Genomic DNA, 20,915 nt, shown 5'->3' with positions numbered 1-20,915 from the left:
ATTTCTAATATCTAAGCACTGCCTCCATCACACTGAAAACCCCACAGGACTGAGCACAGAATTGGAACTAGAAGCTCTCTTGGGGACTGAATCCTCAGAGAAGAATCTTTCAGGGACTCTCGCCTGTTCCTCACAGCCGATGTCCAACCCCACAGTAAAGAGTAAGCAGTAGCAGGGTGCAGGCTCGGAACAAACCCAGACTGCAGTCATGTCCTGCCACCCCTGGCACAAAGGCATGGGTTCCTGGGTGACTACCCTGGCTGCTTCTGGACTCTGCTGTCTGTTACCTTTGGCTCCTGCAGTCCATTCTCATTCATCAGCCAGGAACACGGGACTGAACTGTGGGCCAGGCCATGTCCCCGCTTTGCTCGAAGCCTTGAGTTCTCATCCCTCTTGGAAGCAAAGCCAGAGTCCTTCCTACCTGGCTGACCGTTATCACTTACTACATTCCTCATACTCAGCCCTTCTACCTCATAACGACCTCCTTGCTGTTCCAGAACTCACCAAGGGGACTGCACACCAGCCATTCTCTCTGCCTTGAATGTTCTTCTCCCCCCGATGTTTACAGGGTGCTCTTTCTCCCTGCCCTGCCCCCACCTGTCTCTGCTCAAATGTCACTCTACCAGAGAAACTGTCCCTGCTCACCCTAAGAAAGCAATGCCCCGACCCTCTTACTCTCTGGCCCAGTGGTTCTCCACTGGGAGCTGTGTTGCTCCCAGGAGACCCTGGGCCGTGTCTGGAGATTGATTGGTTGTCCCTGTTGGGTGCAGTGCGTGTCTGGAGATTGATTGGTTGTCCCTGTTGGGTGCAGTGCGCACACACTGACATCCTCCAGGTCGAGGCGGGGATGCTGTTCCACATGCTGCAGTGCAGAGGATGGCCTCCCACCAGAGATGGAGCTGGCCCAGAAGGTCCACAGTGCTAAGGCTGGGTGACCTTCAGGCTCCAGTTCCAGTTCCTGGCACAACTTCGACATGCTCCCAGACTGTCTCTTCCCCGGGTAGGTGAAGGAGGCACTCAGCCAAGCGTGACTGGAAGAACAGCAAACATGCTGCTTCTCTAAGAAAAGGGGACAAAGACACTACCCATTTGTATTTGAAGCCAGAGAATTCCTTTCATGGGGAGCCAACTTACCATAGTTTGAACAAACTGAAGAACATCATCACATCAGGTTGGTCCTATACAGGTCCTGCAGCTCTAAGTCACATGAGCTGGACCAGCCTTTGCCTGCCTGCTCCCACATGTGCCTCTCTTTCAAGCCCTCTTAATCATCATTTCCCCCCCACATATTAAACATCAATGGTGATCTAGAATATTTCCATTTTAGCTTGGCATATCCTCTGTTGGTTACTTATAGTATCCTGTCTTGTAGGTTACAAGTTGGGCTGCAATCTACAAGGTCAGCAGTTCCAAACCACCAGTCACTCCTTGGGAGAAAGACAGGGCTTTCTAGTCCTGTCAAGAGTGACAGTCTCAGAAATCTACAGGGGCAGTTCAACCAGCGCTATAGGGTCACTATGAGTCAGCATCGACTCCAGGGCAGTGTGTGTAGAAGTCCAGGGCCCCCGGTGGCATAGAGGGTGACACATCAGGCATTTAGATGCCACCAGCCATGCTGTGGGGGAAAGATGAGGCGGTGTGCTCCCATCAAGCATTGTAATCTCTGAAAGCCACACGGTCGCGAGGGGGTGGAATGGGCTCTATGACAGTGAGTTTTCGTTTCGGGGTGAGTCTTATAGAAAAGGCCAGTGACACTAAAGGACCTGGGTTGAAATACTTTCTCTTTAAGCTACAAGTCCACAGATATGCCTCACCCCGATTTCACCAGTGCACACTGTGGGATGTCTACATTTTTGCATGAACATTCTACAAAACATTCTCCAACAATTGCTTGCTTTTGGGGGGAAACAGTTTCAGTACTGCCTTTAGCAAATCTCACACACACACACACACACACACGAAACAAGCAGGATGGCAAATTCCAAAACTGGATCAGAGTCTGGACTACAAGTTGGATTGTCTTGGTTTGATGGCTGCTTCTAACGTTTACCATCCCTGTATGGTTGGCTGGGTGACTTTATCTCTTGAAACATTCATGTCTTTGTCTGTAAAATAGGGACGATAATAGCATCCAACCTTGAACCAGCCAAGAAATAGGTGCACAGCGAGGCTTCTGTGTTTCTGAGGCTTGAAGCAATCTAAGCTATACAAGGGGTACCAAAAAAAGAAAAAGAACCAAAACCATCAAATGGAAAAAAGCTCCATGGGGTGGAACTTTCGTAGTATGCATTTTTCCTGCTAGGTGAACATCGAGTAACTCGCTCTGAGTTAGTGCACCCAGTGGCATCACCTGGGAAGGTTCTTTCTGGTCACAGTGAATTTTTTTGTAAAAGCAGTTTCGCTTGAACCTCGGTTTTGTGATGGATGATTTAAGAGAACAGCATTCTGCTGTGAAATTTTGTTTCCTGCTGGAGAAAAATGCCACAGAAACTGTTGTGATGTTGAACACAGCCTACAAGCACAGCACTACAGGAAAAACTCAAGTGGATGAGTGGTTTTCTCATCTCAAAAAAGGTGAACTGTCAACTGAGGACAAATCTCGTTCTGGACGTCCTTCAACTTCCAGAAGGAACGAAGATGTTGACTTTTAGTGCATTTGGAATTCCTTCCACCAGGTCAGACTGTTAATCAAGTTTTCTATTTGGAGGTTCTGAAAAGACTGCATAACAGCATGGGAGATAAAAGGCCCAATTTGTGGCAGATGGGGGACAGGTTTTGCCACCAGGACAATGCACCTGCTTACACAGCCATCTCAGTGCGCCAGTTTCTTGGTTAAAAAACAAACAAACAGCATGCCTCTCTTGCCCCACGCACCTGACTCACCTAACTTTGCTCTGTGCGACTTCTTTTTGTTTCCTCGAATGAAGAGGGACATGAAAGGACAGAGATTTCACAACATAGAAGAGGTGAAGAAAAAAATGAGGGAGGTGCTGTCAGCCATCCAAATGGATGAGTTTGAAAATGTTTCCAAGAATGGACTTGCAGATTTGAAAAATGTATTAAGTGTGATGGAGAATACTTTGAAAGTGATAAGGTTGTTTGGTAAGAAAATTTAAATATATAGCTTTGAAAAAAAAATTCTGTTTTTGTGGGGGAGAGGTACCCCTTCTTATTCATAAGAGTTCACTGTGGAAGGGACTACATCATGCTAACTGTGTAAGGAATTGTTGGGTATTTGGGGAAACCACACACCTAAGAATAAAAATAGGAGGTGGCCCTGCTCTTGCTACCACATGCGGAGACCTGTTCCCCTTGCGCCTCTGAGGGCACTGCTTCTGGCCTCCCAGGGTGGCTGCAGGCGGGTTGGTCTGCTGTGATTCTTCGCCTTCTAAAGAGGCATCCTGACTTGTCTCCACACTTGCAAGCTGAAGAATGTAACACCTTGATTAACTTGCTAAAGGAATGCCACAACAATCATAGCGGTCTGAACTTCTTTGATCATCGCAATGAGCTTGACCTGGAGATGAGAAAATGCCTGACAAATGAGTATGCGGAAAGGAGGACCCACAGCAGGAGCATGGTCCTGTGACTAGAAAGGGTGACCCACTTTCATACTTGAAGACATGGGGGAGCCCTGGACTGGGCGTGGGTCAGGTGGAAACTTTAGCAGTCGTTGTCTGCCCCCTGCTAACATACTTCTAATGTGTTACCGTCCCCGTTTACGACCAGCTAACACAGTAGGTTATCTCCCTCAATAAAATAACTTATTTTAATCATAAAAAAGGAATTACAATAAATCCCTAGTGTGAAGGAAGGATGCGGAATGTCCAAGAGCAAGCCGACAAATGACTGTATGACAATGAATCAATGGCAGAATGGCACATATTTGGTATTTGGTCATGCCAACTCTAAAAGCTTAAAAGATTGTCGTAGTCAATACAGTGGCCTGGGGTACAGGGTTAGGTATGGCCATTAAGACTTGAAATGGCCTACACTGGGCATTTAGAGAAAGAGCAAGAAAGGATGTTTGGGTAACATGAGCTAGGTTATGCCACATAATAAACACCACCACACTGCTTCTGGCTTCACACTACACACTGATCTCTCACTCATACCACATCTATGATCTACGGGCAGGCAAGGCTGGAGGGTAATGGGAGTTCCATCCCGAGAGAGACCTCCAGGATGATGGCGGCACAGAAAAGGAAGGTGGGGAGAGAACGCTGGTCACAAAATGCTTCCACGTGGAAGTGATGCACGCAACCTGTGCTTACACCTTCTGGGCTTAAAGCAAGTCACATGGCCTCTCCAGGGCCAAGTATTTGTGAACAGCTCCATGTGCTAACACAGCAGGGCACACATGGAATCATCATGAGCAAGACACAACCTCTTAGAAAGAGGTCCGTGAACTCTTGACCTGCTTAGGAGTGAGGGGCAGAGCCACAGTTTCTAATCATGTTTGACTTTCAAGTTCTTTCTCTTTCCATTCCGCCTCACTATCTCCATACACCAGTCCCAGGATTACACTCTGTCCTTTGTAGCTGACAGATCTATGAACATGCTAGTTCATCTTTCAAGCCTTTGACTACCATGAACACCCTGAATAACAAACAGGCCAGAGTGGCTGCCCTGAGAAAACACATGGGCCGGTTGTGCCAGAGGAGGTGAACAGCCACTGTGTGATCCATGTGTGTGGACTCTGTACAGGAGCTCCGGTGGCACAGTGGTTAAGATGCTCATCTGCTAGTTGAGAGGTGGCAGTTCAAAGCCATCTGCAGCACTTTAGGAAAAATGATGAGTCTGCTTCCGTACAGATTTACAGCCTGGGAACCCTGATGGGGCAGTTCTGCTCTGCCCTAGAGGGTTGGTATGGGTGTGAGTTGACTCAAGGGCAGTGGGTTTGGTTTTGGCTTGTGTGCTTTGAACAAATGTGCATTATGCGGTCAGGATCATGTGAACTAACCACATGGTGTGGTGAACTAGTTTCCCTGGGGTTTACTGGGGAGAAGGGCTTGTGCCCAGATCCATCCTGATGAAGACCATGTGACCCATTCCTGAGAGAGAGTTTTCTTATGTGTCGGGACTAATTTTTTTTCCCTCTAGCCTTATGTCTCTGAAATTACAGTGGGAAAAATATGAGTCAGAGCATCTATCTACGCTTACATTTAAGTTCTTTTATAAGCAGCTTTCTTTCTGTGGTTAATAAGACAATGAAAGATCTCAGGAGAGACACTGGCCTGGGCCACTAAGATCTATCTGTAACGGAGGAAGACATAGAGACCTAGCTCTTGGCGCTGCATTTCCATTGAGAAGAACTATGAGACAAATTGCCACCGAAGACTGAGCAAGTTGCTTCTCTGAAAGTTCTAGCTTCGTGGCATTACATTCTATTTACAGAATACGGAATTCCAATTCTATAGTACCTCTTTCTTGTTCATAATAGTCTTGCCAAGGCCCTAAGACTGGCATGAAAAAACAATGGGATCTGTTAGCCAATGGTTATGAGACAAAGAGCTAAGTACTAACTAAGCTCAAACCCAGAGAGAGAGTGCCAGCAGGCACCGCTAGTATCCACGACATCCTGGCATGGTTTGTAACATAGGTCCCTGAAGAGTGTAAGTAAGTAAGTGAGTGCTCAGCTACTTGCCAAAAGGTTGATGGTTTGCATATAACCAAAGGTGCTATAGAAGACAAGTCTGCTGACTGGCTTCCAGAAGGTCACAGCCTTAGAAACCCTTTGGTTCTACTCTGCACACATGGCATCATCAAGAGTTGAAATTGACTCAGTGGCAATTGCCAAGACTCAGTGGTAATTGCCAAGAATCAGTGGTAACTGACAAGAATACTGGTGGCATAATGGTTACGTGTTGGGCTGCTAACTGCAAGGTCAGCAGTTCAAAACCACCAGGTGCTCTGAAGAAGAAAGACAAGGTGTTCTACTCCTGTAAAGAGTCTTAAAAACTCTTAGGGGGCAGTTCTATCCTGTCCTGTAGGGTTGCTATGAGTCAGCGTCAACTCAATAGAAGTGAGTTTGGCTTGGGTTTTGGTATACATACCCCCTACCAGCGAGTCAATAGGGTGTCAATAGATGGATTTAAAAATTGCCTTAACCATACAACACTTTTTTCAGAAGGTGAAGCTATGATGCACTTCAGAGTCAGTTCTTATCTGAGTTAAAGAAAGGAAGCAACATGAGGAAGACAGACTAATTCTAAAATCACTAGGATTGCTACTCTTCTGTTTTAAAGAAACTATCCAAAAATTACCTTTTCCTTAGAGCTGAAAAAGTAGGAACTCACGGTGGGGTCAGGTAGCTCAAAAGCATAATGAGATGCAGCCTAACCAAACTGGGAGGAAAACACCTTTCGTGAGTACTCTAAGAACTGGCACTCGAATGTGCATCACACAAAATTCCTGTCATGCTTAAAAGGACGACAGATACACTGGATAACTGGGGATTTGTTAAAAGTTAATGAAGAAGAGAAGGCAGGCATAAGTAGGGCAAGAGCTGGAGGAATCTTGGGGTATTTGAAGAGTGACAAGCAAGCCAGTGTGACGGATGTCAAGAAGCACAAGGTAGGGGATATGCTCTCTAGCAGTCCACCGAGGAAGGGGAAATGCAGGAAACTCAGAATGCTTCATAAAAAACAAAGAAAAGGCAAGAAAGCAGAAATAAAAGCAGAAAACAGAAAATGAAAAACTACCATCCTAAATATATTATAATGTCAGTGAAAAGACTGATTATCAGCATGCATGGAAACCCCCGACAATGTCTATCATGTGCTGCTTAATTACATTTAAAACAAAACCATGAAAAAAATGAAAATTGTATAGATCTTAGAACTGCTCATCAAACGAAATTGTGTGTGCAATAGTAATATTGTACAAACAAGATTGACGGGAAATGCAATTAGAAGGGATAAAAGATGCTACAATAAAAATACTAAAAGGAACAGCAGCCCCTCAGGAACACAGTGTAGTCACAACAGGACTAATGTTCCGGTGATCACGAATTTATGCATCTGAAACATGTTGGATTGGCGAATGTGCTATGAGGGCATTTTCTTTCTTTTTTTTAATAACTGTAAGGTGATTAAACAACTCTCATCACAATCCATCCATCTGTCCATGTGTCAAGCACATTTGTACACTGCTGCCAGGAGGGCGTTTTTCACAAAGTTCATGGCAAAATGGATTTTAAAGGTAATAGAAAATTTCCCCCCCAATGAAAAATAAACCCTTGTATATTTTTGCAACAATGAAAAACAAAAATTTTTTAAAGAAAATGAAAAAAGTATATAATTATGAACTTGTTAGCACTTAAATTAGACCCTGAAATATATAAATTCAAAGCAGAAATATATGAAGAAATAAATTGACTATCATACTGAGGGATTTTAATGAAGCTCTTTGGTCTATCATGCTTTGATAGACCAAAAGTCAAAAATATTATAAAGAACATGCACACACACATACAGAGAGAACCCTGGTACACTGGTGGGTTAAGAGTGGGGCTTTTAGCCTTAAGATTGGTGGTTCAAGCCCAGCAGCCAATCTGAGATAGAAAAAATGAGGCTATCTGATCCCATAAAGACCCCCCCTCCCCCCACACACACACCTTCTCTATATATAATGTAGATAAAGAGTATGGACATTACAACAATAGCAAGTATACGGCATTTACTTTTCAACAATTTGGAAATAATATTTTGCTTATGCTTACATTATGTTGGGAAGAAAAATTTGCTAAGAAACTTGGTCAAGACCGCTGAGACACATCACTGTCCCAAACAGGCCTTTCCTGAAATCATACGCTCTCTGCACTTGGATGATGCATTTCTTATCAGACCTGCCAGTCTACAATTTTCAGGTTTCCCCTCTGATATCGCAAGGGGAAGAGGATGAGGTCATCTCACTCTGCCCTTGCAAGTTCTGGCTCTCTGTGACAATAGGCAATTTTATACACTGTTGGAGACTGCAGTGCCTCATTTTGTTAATATTCTAGAATTCTATAGTTCTTGCTTCCATCACTTCTGAGCAAGAATTTCAGGCTTAAAGATCGGTTTTGTTTTCCCAGCTAGGTCTTACCAGGAAAAGTGCGTCCATACCAAGTGATCCTTCCAATCAGTGAAAACACTTACTGTTCCTTGGGTATGTCGGGCATTCTCCTAAGTGCTCTTGAAGGAAGAAACCTTTACCGTTGCCATGTTATAGACTCTAGGTGTGTCTGATACCACAGCCGTGACTTTCAATTAATCATTCTTTGGGAAGGATGATCCTTTCAACTCCTGTCCTAAGATCATTCATCACTGTAGGAGAGTCTGGGGGAAGATGTTTCAAATCCATGTATCCGTCCAATCTCAAATGTATCCACCACATTTGACCCTCTCCCTCAAAAGCTATAAATAGAGTTGACAAGTCGCTGGCAAAACTGATTTGCATTTCTGCTCTTTTCTCTATGTGGCTCTCCAGTCAAGGTTACAATAGACTTACATGATTTGAAAGAGATGGGAGTGGGAGGAGAGCTTTTAAAAGGCCTGCTGTGTTCCCAGTAGTAGCCAGCAATCCTGGGGATGCCCCTTTAACTTCCTAGCAGCCCTAGAGAAGAGTCAGAAAAGAGGTTTCTCAGAACCCCTGGTGGTGCTGTCAGGTAAGCACTGGGCTGCTAGCTACAAGGTCAGCGGTTCAAACTTACCAGCTCGTCCCGTGGAAGAAAGAAGAAGCTCCTGTGAAGATGTACAGCCACAAAAACCCTATATAATCTCACTAAGAGTCAGAGTCAACTCCAGGACAGTGGGTTTGGTGGTTAAAGAATCAAATACCATCTTTGTGCCAGGCTAGACAATGTTTACAGTTCCTCCTAGCTTGCAGCTGAGTTTATGTCAATTAGCAAAAGGACCCACCCAACTCCAGGTTAGTAGGACGCATTCTGCCATTCATCCAGGGTAGACAGAGCCCTCGATCGCACCAGATGCGCTGGAAGATGCCGAGTGAACACTGGTCTCCAGTTGCCCCTTTGCCCAGGCACTTTTGTGCAGTGCGTGGCTGTACAACTTCAGTTTGGCTGTGGATTCAAATCCATAGCTGAGACTCTATCATTATCTCCTTTTGGATCCAGAAACACAGATTCAGGAATTGCTTGAATAATTAGCATCCTTGATCAGTGAACTTTAATCAGTCTTTTCAGTTGCAATAGCAAAAATCATTACCACTTTTATTTACCGAGAGCCAACTAAATATTATAAGGGAGCCCTGTGGCACCATCAGCTACCCATTGAGCTGCTAACCCTACGGTCAGTGGTTCAGAGTCAGCGTCTCCCATGAGGCAGTGGTGGAGAAACTTTTTTATTCTGCCAAAGGCTACGTGGATATTTATAACATCATTCACGGGCCATGTTGGTTAAACATTTAATAAGTCATCCCTGATGTGATGGCCAGAACTGCTTCTCTACAGTGAGGCACGAGATGTTAGCTGGTATTGATGATTTTGCAAGTCTTTTACAGCCAGCAGACTGGACATTCCCCAGTCCTGCGATAAAGATTTCAAACCTCAGAAACTCGATCCCATAGGGGTATATCAGTCAGAATCGACTCGAGGGCAGTGAGTTTGTTTGTTTGGACCTGGAGACTTTCCAGAGAGGCAGAAATGAAATAAGTCGCAGAATGATAGTTTTAGTTCCATCTAGGTGGATGCTGATGAATTTCTGTTCTAAATCATTTTTATTTTCTATAATTAATTAGGAATAGCTGTTTCTGGCAGTACTTAGCCAAAAGACTTCGTTATTTCCAAGGACAGCTTATAGATCATTAGCAAGACAACTGGCAGCAAGAAGAGACTAGCCTGGTTGCTAGAGAGCAGCTTCCTCATTCATTTAACCATGTGATTGAGGCGTCGGACATGAAAAAACCCCACCAGTTTTAAACTGTAGCATTTGACAGGCTTTGGCCTACGCACCGTCTTCTAAAACGATCAAGCTTCATCAAAGTATTGAGCACATCCATTAAACTCAAACGCTTCCTTTTCCTCTTTGTCTTTGTTTCCTCCCACTCCTTCCTGAAGGATCCGTGGTGCCACAGTCGGTTAAGCACAGGCCTACTAACCTCAAGCTCAGGAGTTTGAACCTGCCAGTGGCTCTGAGGGAGGAAGATGAGGCTGTCGGACCCATAAAGATTTACAGTCTCAGAAACCCCATACAGGGTCATCACGAGTTAGAATCGACTCAATGGCAGCGGCGGGTTCTTTATTCCTTCCCGCTCTTCCATCCCCAAGCAACCACGGATCTGCTTTCTGTCACCACAGATGAGCTCACGTTGTCTAGTGCTTTATGCAAATGGAAACATTCAGTATGCATTCTGTGTTTGTCTGGTTTCTCTCACTCAGCATAATGATGTTGAGACCCACTGTTGTGGCACCTATCGATAGTTTATTCCTTTATCTTGCTAAGTAGTATTCCACTGCATGGATATAGCACATTGCTTATCCATTCACCTGATGGACTTCAGGGGGCTTCCAGCTTTTGGCTGTCATGAACAATGCTGTGAACAGCCATTCCTACAGCCCCACACTAGGGCTTCGTGTGCGTTGTTGAACTTAATCTTCACAACCTCGCTGTAGACATCCTGATTCTTTCAAATGATGCAAGGGGTCAGGAAAGTGAATTAACTTGCCCGATGTTGTGAACAGTACAGCCAGGCTTTGAACACATAGCTAGTCAGTGCCAAAGCCTACACACCTGAACACTGTGAGCTCACGCAGCTCACGGGACCTGTACTTACCAGTGAGCCCAGGAGGCCAGAGGGAAGTCAGGCCCGAGTTGAAGGGGCTTTCTGTCTATAAATGACTTTGTGCAAAACAAAATATATAGGCTGGGGTTGGGAAGTTCCAGGTTCACACTGGACCAGGTAAACAACCACACTGCTATCATGCCTAGTCTTACAGCTTACGCGTAATGGGTACTTAAGAAGCAACCATTGAATGCATGGCACAGCAAATAAATGGATGGGCAGGTAAATGGGGAAGGGAGTTAGTTTATGAGTTGATTTGATGGTGGATTCATCGAGCCAGCCCATGAAACTACTCAAAAATATCTCCTGACTCATACAAGGCAGAAGAGATCTTCTTGATAGTAAATCAACAACTGTCACACCATCAGTAGGTTTCTCAGCCACCAGGAGGGGCCTGCAGCTGGGAGGGAAGGCCCAGAGGCCCACTCATCTCTTGGCTCCCAGAATGCACTAACTGCAAAGGTGGGAGGCATCTGTCTTCAAAGTTGGGAGATCCAATGCCAGTCTCCTTCCCTGGGTTTGCAAATGAGCCTTGGCGTCTCTGGGCCTCAAATTCCCCGCGCAAGCACTGACAAGTCCCTGCTGGTTGAGTCCAGCCAAGTTGCTGCTGACTTCATCTGGCAGAGGCCCGACAGCCTGGGAACCTGGGTTCTAGTCCCATCCTTGACAGCTCTGTTGAAAACAAGTTCATTAACCAGCAGTTTTATTGAAAGCGGCACACGGAGCATGCTGCCCATTGCCATCTCATGATGTCAGTGCATTTCAGGGGCCAAGACGTGCATAGCAGTGTTCATCCGACTGGTTTCCCTGAGAACTGTGAAGGAGAGAGGGCTTTGGACCTCTCTCACGCCTTTCTTACCTGCCTCCCACGCTCACCCCTCCTACTGCATCCATCACACTGAACTGACGGTGACAATGAAGAATGGCACGGGAGCTGTGGCTCAGGGGAAATTTAATCCAAGCCAGTTGGGGAGGCGTGCAGCTCGCTGCAACCATGAAATTCCATTTTGAACTCAGCATGTGTTGATGGAGTAATGAAATGAAGATGGCACGCTGCAAGTGGCGGGAGAGTCTAATGATGGTTTTTATGGGGGTTTTAGAGGGGCTATTAGGTTGTACATTCCCTGCCTATGAACCAAAACCACCCAGCAGGCCTACAGAGATGAACCGCTTTGTCTTTTCTTCTCTCCTTCCCCTTCCCCCTCAACGTCTGCTAGCCTCTGCAGTAAAGCTTACATCAGTATACTGCTTGGTATAAATAGCTCCTGATGTAAAAAAAAAAAAAGTGTACTGTCAATAGCTTGGAAAGGATGGGTAAGGCTAGGCACCTGGCACAGTGCCCCCAGCCCATGGGTGCCAAGTCCCAGCACCTAGGAAGATTCAAAGTTCAGAAGTGACTGGACCAGAGCATCTTCCAGGTTAACAGGCTAAGGATGGGGCTGAGAGAGCAGGACCAGTCAAAGAACTGAAATCATCTTATGTCTCCTTTAGCCAACAAACACTCTTGTTGTTAGGTGCCCATCAAGTTGGTTCCAACCCATCGGGACTCTAGGCACAATAGAACAAAACACTGCCCGGTCCTGCATCATCCTCACAATTGCTCCTATGCTTGTTCAAAATTGTTCACAAGCCACCACAGTATGAGAAACTGACGGACAAGTGGTGGAACACTCAGGTCTGAGAGGTGGATGTGAGTTAGGTTTATTGTGACAACCTGGCCAATATGAACTTGTAGGGTTAATCAGGTCTCAGTTTGATTGGAGGCAAAGAGATAAATGGCTCTGCAAGTCCCTCCCCCATCTTTCTCGCTCTTTGGTGATTGGACCAGCATGCTGCTGCTTTAGCTAGTTCTCTGCCTCATCCTGTGAGCTACACTATCTGTGGGCCAAGCCAACCCATGGATCATGTAGTTAGAGCTTGCAACTCCTTTCAGACGTGCTTTACCACACTGGTGGGGAAAGACCTGTTTTGCCACGTTGCTGATGCATACATCACTTGGCTTGAGGCAGGTGGATCCTGTTGCCTTGCATTGCTTGAGTTTGAAATCCCATCTGCACCTGCGTTGCTAAGCTCCTGAGCCTCTGACTGTTGCTGACCCACCCTGCTATCTGCTGTCTGTGGGTAGACTCTACCTGCCTTGCCGAAGGGAAGACTCCGCTGTCTGCTTCTTTGACCTTGGACCAGGAAGCCCAGGTGAACTGAAGGACTTCCAATATATTAACTGTTCTATGAAAGTGAGTTGAACTGAGTCCTCTGTACTGTTGTGTGGACTAATTAGCTGTTATATCCCTTCTTGCTATATAAATCTACCTACCTACCTACCTACCTACCTACCTACCTACCTACCATCTATCTATCTATCTATCTATCTATCTATAATCATGTGTCCTGGTTTTGTTTCTCTAAAGAACCCTGCCTAACCCAGTGGATCATACCCATCCAGCTGCACCATGGAAGAAAGACCTAGTGATCTACTTCCACAAAGATTAAGCCAGGGAAATCCGATGGAGCAGTTTTATTTATGGGATGGCCATGAGTCAGAATTGACTTGTCCACAGCTTTTTTTTAAAATCATCTTATTGGGGGATCTTACAGCTCTTATAACAATCCATACATTCTTTATGTCAAACACATTTGTACATATGTTGCCATCATCCTTTTCAAAACATTTTCTTTCTACCAGAGCCCTTGGTATCAGCTCATTTCCCCTTCCTCCCCCACCCTCCCTCATAAACCCTTGATAATTTATAAATTATTATTACTTTCATATCTTACACTGACTGCTGTCTCAGTGGGGGTGGTTATACATCGATCATTGTGATTGGCTCTCCTTTTTCCCCCTCACCTTCCCCCTACCTTCATGGTATTGCCACTCCTATTCTTGTTCCTGAGGGGGTTATCTGTCCTGGATTCTGTGTGCTGAAAGCTCTTATCTGTACCAGTGTACATGCTCTGGTCTCGCTGGATTTGTAAGGTAAAACTGGGGTCATGATAGGGGGGGGAGGGGGAGAGGAGGAAGATTAAAGAACTAGGGGAATGTTGTATGCTTCACTGGTGCTATACCGCACCCTGACTGGCTCATCTCTTCCTTATGATCCTTCTTTGAGGCGATGTCCAATTGTCTACAGATGAGCTCTGGGTCTCCACTCCAGCCCCCCTACCATTCACATTGATATGATTGTTTGGGGTTTTCTGATGCCTGATACCTGATCCCATGCACACCTCATTATCACACAGGCTGGTGTGCTTCTCCCATGGCTCACAACTCTTATTAGGTGTTAGCAATCTCCTAGGCTCTTTGTAGAGATTAATTCAATGATTCTTTCCAGTGATTTCACTTGGACATAAGCTTCTACATTTTACAGACAAGAAAACTGAAGCCCAGGGCACCAAGTAGCTCACAGCTAATAAATGATCAGAGCAAAGACATTACCCCAGATGCTTCCAACACTTTGGTTTACCCGTCACTCACCACTGTTGGTTGTCACATTTACCATGTATCACCGACACCTGTTCTAACGGACAACTCGAGTGTCTCATCCAGGAGGCCTTGGGCAGGGCCTAAGAATCTGTATTTTTAACAAATTCCCAAGTGGCATCAGTGCTGCTGGAGCAGAAAGCACCCTTTGAAAACCGCAGCACCAGCCTGACTGAGGCGGCCTGGAGGAGCACACAGGAGTAAGCACTTGACTATATCACGGAAGGTTGGCATTTGAAACCCACACAGGGTCACCCACACAGGTGTGGCAATCTACTTTGGAAAGGTCACCCTGTTGAAGATCTCAGGTAGCAGTTCTGTTCTGCACACGTGGGGTGGCCATGGGTTGGAACGGGCTGGATGGCAAGTGGTTCTTTCCATCTCTCTGAAATGGGTGCTTTGGCTGGCCATTAGCAGAGCTAAGTCGTGGCACCAGAGACCGAAGGCTCTGAAAACCTTTTTGCTCTTAGGCTCATTACAGACAAAAACTTTTCTGACTCCTGCATTAAAACCACACCACTCTTTTAAATTGCGCTCCGGCACATGTCATTCTCTGGAAATACCTCACCTGCTAGTTGTTGATTTGTCTGTATTCTTTGCCACAGAATCACGGGGGCAGGGGTATCTGTTTGTTGAAGCTTATGTCCCCATCCAGCCATGCCCCCATTCCTAGAATGGTGTCTGGCTTAGAGCTGCTGCTCAGTGAACATTTGCTGAATGAATGACTCCCATTAAATGTCCAGGTAGATGACATCATACCAGGACCACCAGGGAGGGAGTTGAGTAAATAAATGTGGTTTTCACCTTGTGGGCTCCCAGCCAGGCCGAGAGGGTGAGAAGAGCCAAAGATAAACAGAGATGGTTGATGGCAAAAGCAACTCTTTGAAGGTAGGGCCACGCTGTTTCCTGTCATGATGGGGACACTGGAGGTGGGGAAAAGATGTGTCCCTTAGTCATGGACAACCTGAGATTAGGAACCATTCCCCACCCCTAAGAATAAGAGAGCCTTGTGTGACACATACACACACACACCAGCTTCCTTGGATCTGATACTCTGGGTGGAGCACCACCAAAGGGGCAGGGGTGGAGGAGGAAGAGCTCAAATGGGCACTGGAGACAGATAGCTGCCTCTGGTGTGGATCCTAGCTGTGTATGACATCCCTGAGAAGTTCCTCATTGCTCCATTGGGAAAATGGAAGATTTTGTACCAAGGATTAAATGTAAGATCACTTATTCATTAACATCTATGTATTACATGGCTAATGTGCACCAGACATTATTTTAGGCTCTAGGCACACAGTGGTGAACAGGAAAATGCATGTCTTCCTCCAACAGGTTCACATGACAGAAGATCAAGCAGATGATAAAGTGGTTTAAAATAATGAACAAAAAATCCAACCCAACCCATTGCCGTCAAGTGAATTCCAATGCAGAGCAACCCTCTGGGTCAAAGAACAGTTGTCCCATAGGTGTCCAAGGTCATGTTCTTTACAGAATCAGAGTGCCACCCCATGTCCCCTCAGATGGGTTTAAACCACCAACATTTTGAATAGTAGCTGAGTCCTTTAACCACTGGACTACCAAGGCTCCTTGATAAAGGAGTCTTAGAAACTCAAACTCACTGCCGTCAAGTTGTTTTCAGTTCATTGAGATCCCCCAGGACGGGGTAAACTCCCCCTGCGGGTGTCGGAGACTGTCGCTCTTGATGTGAAAAGGCCCTGGCTTTCCACCGAGGCGCCACTGGTTCTGTGAACTGCTGACCTTGTGATTAGCAGGTCAATGCATAACTATCACTTTGCAAAGTCTCTGGGTGCCACAAATTGTTTGCTCTCATCTACTAACCTCAAGGTCAGTGGTTCAAATCCACTCAGTGGCATTGTGGATGCAAGGACTGGTGATAGGTTTCTGTAAAGATTATAGCAAAGAGAGAGAAAGAAGAAGAAGAACAACAAAATCCTTTATGGAACAATTCTTCTCTTTCACCTATGGGGTCACCATAAGTCAGAATTGACTCAAGGACAACAGGTTTTTGATTGTTTGCCGCCTTAGTGTACTGCTAGCTGCCGAGCAAGCTGCAGGTACTCCTCAGTAGCTTGCAAGTCATCGCTGATTGGGACTCTCTATGGCCTTCTCCACCCCATCCCCTTTGCAGAAAGAAGCGTCAAGGTGATGGGGTGAGGCGCCTTCGAGTCTCCTGAGCATGGCACTGGAAATTCCCAGATCTCCTGTCTACAGAGGCTTTGGCAAGAGGCAGAAGGCAAATTGGCTCTACTCATTTCTCCCCCAAAGTCTGTCGGAGTCACCTAGGACTGCTGTAAGAAAAATGCCGCAAATGGGTGGCTTTAAAAAACAGAAATGTATTTTCTCATCTTTAGGAGGCTCTAGGTCTGCGCTCAGGGGCTGAGTCTGGGGGAAGGCTGTCTATCTCTGCTGACTCTGGACGAAGGCTCTCGTCTCTTTGAGTCCCTGGTCCTCTGTGTTCTTCATGTCACTTGGCATCTCTCGTCCCCCATCTCTGCTTTCTGAATGGTTGTTAAATCTCTTTTACATCTCCCTCTACTAGTCCTGCCTCATTAATATAACAAAGACCATTCGCAAGGGGAATTATAACCACAAGCATAAAGATTAGAAATTACAGTACATATTTTTTGGGGGATACAATTTCATCCAATATTTGCCTGTGGTAGAGACATAATTTCATGTCAACTTGCTAAATAAGTGTAGGGGTGGAGTCTAGCTTGTCAATCAGGTCACAGCCTGATGATGCCTCCTAGTGGGAGTGGCCTTCTCCTGAGGATTCTGGGAATCCTCTGCTTCACCTTCCTGTTGAGGAGCCCCACTCAGAGAGCTAGACGAGCCACGTGGAGACCTGCACTAGCACTGAGATACTTCCACTGCCACTAGATCCACAAGACTTTTCACCCCCTGGCCTGTGATCTTCCTGCATTCAGGCATCATTGAATGTGCTGCATGAGTGTGAAGAGGAATCTATGACTAGTATCAAGGCATCTAGGCCGATGTCAGACTTACGGACTTGATCTGGACTGAGCTGGGATGTTCTCTCAATATACAATCACCCTTTGATATAAAGCTCTCTCTTACACACATACGAGCATCTCTGGATTTGTTTCTGTGGTCAACCTGGTCTAATATATCACCCCAATTCTACATGCTAATACAATGTTGGTACTGATTTCATTTCACCACTGAGGAACACTCGAGTAAATGTTTTTATTTCCTAGAACAAACATGATTTTTGCACAGCAGGGCACTTCGGGTTTTTCAGACAGAGCTCAACACCACCTTCCTTGAATGATGGATTTCAGTGAACCAATACCTCCCTCACCCTGGCCACGTCCATGATCAGACAGGCTGTTTTATTTCCGTCATTAAAAAATGGTGGGTAGAGAGTCAGTTTGGATCTATGGTGACCCCATGTGTGTCAGGGGAGAACTGGGCTCCATGTAGTTTTCATGACTGAGTTTTAGTGTGTTTTTTTATTTTATTATTTTAAGCTTAATTTATTCCTGAGCCATGAGTTTTTGCTTCTTCAGTTTCTTCTGGGAAATCTTTTTTTCCTGTGCAACCTCCTCTTCTGGTTTGGGAACGATCTGTTCCTTCTCTGTCAGGATCATGTCAGTGTGGCAGGGGGAGCTCATGTATGGGTTGGTCCAACCATGAGCTCTGTAAGTCCTCAGCACATCTTGGGGGCTTTGTTCAGCTGGATGTGCTCAGTGACCAGAGAAGCCACATCTAAACCCTTCAGTTCAGCATGACTTTCTGCATTTTTAAGCATGTGAAGCAAAAATTCAGCACTCTTTTTGGGCCACTGCCCCTGGGTCCAAGCCCATTGTTTGGCCTGGGCACACCGACCAACACCACCATTGTAGCGTCGGAAAGGCATACCTGCTTCTGCACAGTCACGACTTTCAAGGTTTTGGTGGCTTTCCGGATGTGCATGCCTTTGATGACCTGGGCAGTTTCCCGGGTGTTCTGGAAGTGGACCCCAAGGTTCGACCCTCTTGATTTGCAGGATTTTGTGGGGTTTTCTGGGTCAAGTGAGTAGCGAACCATTTTGGCAGGCCACCTGAGGCCACTACAGTTAGAGTATGGCTGAGTTTTTGAAGAGGATCACTAGGCTTTTCTTACATGATGCCTCTGGGTAGACTTGAACCTCAAAATGTCCAGGTAGCAGTCAAGCATGCAATGATTTACATCACCTAGGGGGTCTTTAGTTCTTCTAGGCTTTTGATTCAGTAAGATACTACTTTTGAAGTACCGAAGACAATGTCTCATCCACGGGCCAAGGTGACGAAATGTTTATAGTCTCATTATTATCATTACTGCTGGAATGGCATTTAGCCTATATTCATTTTCTCATCTATTCTGCTCCCCTCTAGTCATCCAGCTTTAATGGAGAGGGAGTGGCTGCTGTGTACTTTTGAATGGATTCTGATGCATAGTTGATCCTATAGAGTTGAACTGCCCAAAGCTGTACTTCTTATGGAGCACATGCCAAGTCATTTCTCTTGCACTGTGGCTGGAGGGGCTGACCGGCTAACTTTATGGTTATCTGTTGAGTGGTTTATTGTTTGCATCGCCAGGGCTCCTACCACGGAGCAGGAACCTTATTTACTTTGGTAATTCTTAATCTTGATCGCCCAGAACGTGACTATGCCCCGGGAGGTACATACAGTCGCTGTGGTTGTTGGGAGCATTTGAGTCCAATTCATAGAGACCCCAGACAACGCCGCTGGTCAACAAGTGAATGAAGGAGATAGGAGACCCCGCAGGAGACTATTCCTTTAAAGACATCCTGATCCTCCAACATCCTCTCGCATGCGTTCCTGACATTCACCATCAGGACGAAAACATTATCGAAAGACTCCAGAGAAGCCCTCAGCCTAGCGAGGCAGCGAGAAAGCAGCAAAGTAAGAGGCCCAGGCAGGATCCAGGCCTTCTGCTGACCTGGTGCTTCACACATGCGTTCACATTACAGTCTCCAGAGAAAGACTTGTGGAGCTCAGAGAATGGCTGCAGAATGCCTTTCTTTGAGGGAAGGTTTTATTCACATTGAACAGCCTAGAGATAATGTCCCGGGACTCATTCTTTCCAGTCCTGTGGGCTATGATGTGGCAGGAGACCTTGGGCCCAAGGGAGCTGGGTGGCAAACCTCAGTTCTTCAGTAGACAGCTTGGGAACCTGGGCATGGGAGCACTCAGGACCAGGAGGCTCCCTCTGGGCCCCTGTCCAAGTTGTTCTGGTTCAGTGGAACCAAAGATCTTTACATGGACAACAGGCTGCCTTTACAACTGGCCCGCAGCAGGGAACCTCGGGAACAGAAGGGCTCCTGTACTGGCAGAATTTAAAATGATCTTATCAAGGATATTTCAGGAAGCAGCAAAGCAATCTGGGATTCCCCTGAAGCCTATGCCTGATCTACCTCCTCCACCCTGGCCACCCCAACATTCCTGATTGTCGTCTTCCGGTTGGCTCAGGGGAACCGCGTCAGTCAGCCATTGCAGTTTCACAAGAAGAAAACGCTAAGAACAAAACTCGCCACTATCGGGCCCATTCCGTTTCATAGGATAGAGTAGAACGGCTCCTTTGAGTCTCTGAGGCTGTAGATATTTACAGGAGTCGAAAGTCTCCTCTCAAACAAGAGAAACAATTGTTTTCTTGGCAGCATCTGCATGCAGTCACTAGGAACTTGATATATGCTCCCTCCCGCAGGCCCAGGTCAGCCCACAAGTTTAAGAGGACAAGGGTTGAACTGGGACAAAGCAATGATCATTTCTTTCCCACAAATTTTAATTCTCGGATTCATGCCTGCCATGCTCCTCAGGATGAAAAAGCAAGCTGCAGGCTCGAGAAGTCTGCAGCCCGGGGCAGTGCTTCCGAGGCTCTGAGTGGCCGAGAGGGCCGCTGAGCGCAGGGGCACTCCCTAAAGAGCACAGCGTCAGCCTCGGACACAGACTCTCTCACCCCCTGTGAGAGGCAGCTGACACGGGGAACCTGAACCATGTACTGATGGAGATCCCTGACTACAGCCTGCAGAAGGGATTACACCCCAACATAAGACAACAGCATATCCGTACCTGGAACAGCAGTATCATGATCAATGGAAACGTTTGAAGTTGTCAAAGATTCCATTTTACTTGGCTCCACAATCAAAGCCCATAGAAGCAGCAGTCAAGAAATCAAACGATGTATTGCCTTGGGCAAATCTGCTCTTAGGGACCTCGTTCAAGTTTAAAACAATAGAGCTGTCACTTTGAGGATTGTGGTGAACCTGACCACCATCATGGTACTTCCAGGCGCCTCATAGGCACTTCTAAGGAAAACTGGAGAAGAATGGATGCGTCTGAATTAGAGTATTGGCAAAGAATATTCAAATCCGTGGGCTGCCAGAAGAACAAACACATCTGGCGGAGAAGAAGTGCAGAACCCTCCTTAGAAGGCAGGTGGGCAAGACTTTGAATCAGCAAGAGAGGAAGACTCTCAATGAGACGAAGTGACACACTGGCCTCAAGACAGGCTCAGGCACAGCAGAATGACCGTGGCCAAGGCAGGGTCTCATTCCACGGTACGCAGGGTCCGATCTGAGAAAAAAACGACTTGGTGGTTCAGCAACAAAAGCTCAAGAAACAGA

General features: G+C 46.2%; 1 protein-coding gene and 1 pseudogene across 2 annotated transcripts in view; both read right to left on the bottom strand.

Moving 5' to 3' along the window:
- The window catches only part of PRICKLE2 (prickle planar cell polarity protein 2), a 181,002-nt gene that overhangs the window by 74,068 nt on the left and 86,019 nt on the right, over nucleotides 1–20,915 (bottom strand). The window lies entirely within an intron of this gene.
- LOC105978577 lies at nucleotides 17,785–18,337 on the bottom strand (annotated as a pseudogene).

Source organism: Echinops telfairi, unplaced genomic scaffold, assembly GCF_000313985.2.
Source record: "Echinops telfairi isolate 266 unplaced genomic scaffold, ASM31398v2 ScPeMD7_31;HRSCAF=116, whole genome shotgun sequence".
Lineage (NCBI taxonomy): Eukaryota > Metazoa > Chordata > Mammalia > Afrosoricida > Tenrecidae > Echinops > Echinops telfairi.
This window is presented reverse-complemented; position numbering and strand designations above follow the sequence as displayed.